We start from the raw sequence: 2,552 nt of genomic DNA on the forward strand, positions 1-2,552 counted from the left end.
CACATGAAGACACCACTGGTCCTCATTTTCAGTCTGTCCCTTTGAATATGGAGGAAAATCTTTCCTCTGCTCTCTACCAAATCCCTACTCACCAGTTAGAATAATTTAGAATAGTAAAAATGAAAAAAGAGAAAATAAATAATAGTGAAAAAAACAGGTGCAGGAAATTCACCGTATTTTTGTGACCAGTTCATTCAATGTGAACTATTGGAAAACATGGACACCTCATTCTCACTGGCACTCAAAAACTCTGGTTAGGCAATTCTGATGAAATTGAGGAATAAGATGAAAAGTGAGAAATGGTATCAACTGCAAGAAAAAAAATGGCGAAGGATTCAAGCAAATTTCCTCTTTGTTCTGCTGAAAATAATGGCCTTACTACAGTGCAGAGACTACTTTCCAAAAAGGCCACTCATGTGAATACTAGGGATAACGATGAGTCTACCCCTCTTCATCGAGAAGCCTACAGTGGACACTTAGATACTGTCTATGAGTTGGTGGCTCAAAGCAGATATTTATGTAATAACTGTGAATGGCTGGTCACCCCTGCACAGTACTTATACATGGAATAATACCAGAGTGGTTTCTTTATTTCATCATGATGCAGACACCAATGGCCAAACTAAAGGCCTCTTGACCCCCTTGTATCTTGCTGCTGGGAATAGATATAGCAAAGATAAGCTGCATCTCCTTCTGTTGAACCATTATATCAAACCAGATCTGAAGCACAACTTGGAAGAAACTGCATTTGATCTTGCCAAAAGGATAATTATGTATCACTACCTCTTTGAAGTTGTGGAATGCTGTACAAATTGTTTTCCTAAGTCCTAATGGTTTGGGTAACTTTCTTAAATTTCAAAATTGCCAGTCCGTCCCATGTGTCCATACAAAATATTTTCACAATACAAAGAAACAGCAATATCTTACTTTAAAAATTCATGGATTCCATGGTATTCTTCCAAGTGAATTGCCTGACTTTGATGTCAAAATATATTCGAGTTGTTTGTATACATCAATAATGATTTCTATAGTGTTTGTGATTTTTTTAATCAGAAATAATTTTAACTTATCTGTTGAAATGAGTAGTACAGAAACTGAAGATATTTCTGGTGCTTGTCTGAAAAAAGTATATTTTAAAATATTTAGTATTCTGTTTATATAATGTCTATAATCTATTTCTTTCCCTCCTAGATATAATACTTTGAATTCGACATTGTTTTATAATATATAGGTTCATTAATAAATGTGTCCTTTCAGATTGCTTTCCATATAGAAACAGTTTAAGATTCCTTTAATTCCTAGGTCCTTATAGAATTTTATTTCTTTAGGTTAAAATGACAATGCTATCTTATTTCAAAAGTTTTATAAATGTTATGCTATGTAAAGGCTTTTCTAAAAAAGTGAAGATTGAATACACTGATGACAAAATAACTGTTATTTCTACGAATTACATGTATTATTACACTTGTATATTTGTAATCAACTTTTTAATAACTGTTTTTCACTTCTTGCATCTGAAGAACGAAAAATATAGAATACTTCACAAATTTTCATATCATCCTTGTGCAAAAGCAATGTTAATCTCTGTATTGTAATTCGGGTAGACGTGCTGCTGAAGCATGTAGTATCCTGTAAATTTAAGTAGTTAATGATGCAATCTTAAGACAGGCATATATCCTTGGTTGCCTATTTGTAACAAGGAAACCTTATTGTTCCTTAAATTGCTATTCATCTTATTTCTGTAAAATTCTGTGTATGGTGGAAAAAATTATATTGTTTGTTCGATTGCTCATATTTGCAATTTTTGTCAATAACTATTTTAAGTCTTTCTCATTTGAAATTTGATCGTACTTTGAAGCCTTTATACCTATGTCCAAAAGTGATGGATTTTCAAATACTTATTTATGAACTGATTTAGCTTTGTGGAGCTAATGGATTCAAAGTAAGCCTTGCTTAAGAGCTACTTCTAAAATCCTGCAGCTTAAAATTTCCCAAATGAGGTCTGACTGGCACAAATGTCTCCCTGACACTTTACCTTTACTCCATGTAGGAACAGACCAACCAGGATATCTTACCCTGACAGCACAGATTGTCTTATTGGAGCAAAACTAATCTTAGTTACATAGGATCATAGAGAGATGAACAGTTCAGACAGAACTGTTCAGACGAAGCCGGGCTCACGCCTGTAATCCTAGCTACTCAGGAGGCTGAGATCTGAGGATCACAGTTCAAAGCCAGCCTGGGCAGGAAAGACTGTGAGACTCTTATCTCCAATAAACCACCAGAAAACAGGAAGTGGCGCTGTAGCTCAAGTGGTAGAGAACTAGCATTGAGCTGAAGAGCTGAGGGACAGCGCCCAGGCCCAGAGTTCAAGCCCCGTGACTGACCAAAAAAAAAAAAAAAAAGAAGTGTTCAGACTAGAAGGTATTTTTTCTTTTTCTGAATATAATTGTTTATTACACCCTACCATTTCAAAAGTAGCTAAAGCCAAGAAGGTGAAAAAATTATTCATATGCATGATTACCTCATGTCCTGGCTTGTCTACCATCCAA

At 34.9% G+C, this 2,552-nt stretch overlaps 1 pseudogene; it reads right to left on the bottom strand.

The window, feature by feature from the left end:
• Positions 1-1,524: 1,524 nt before the first annotated feature.
• Positions 1,525-1,621, bottom strand: LOC122122165 (annotated as a pseudogene).
• Positions 1,622-2,552: the final 931 nt, after the last annotated feature.

This window comes from Dipodomys spectabilis, unplaced genomic scaffold (genome assembly GCF_019054845.1).
Source record: "Dipodomys spectabilis isolate Male_0828 unplaced genomic scaffold, ASM1905484v1 ptg000205l, whole genome shotgun sequence".
Classification (NCBI taxonomy): domain Eukaryota; kingdom Metazoa; phylum Chordata; class Mammalia; order Rodentia; family Heteromyidae; genus Dipodomys; species Dipodomys spectabilis.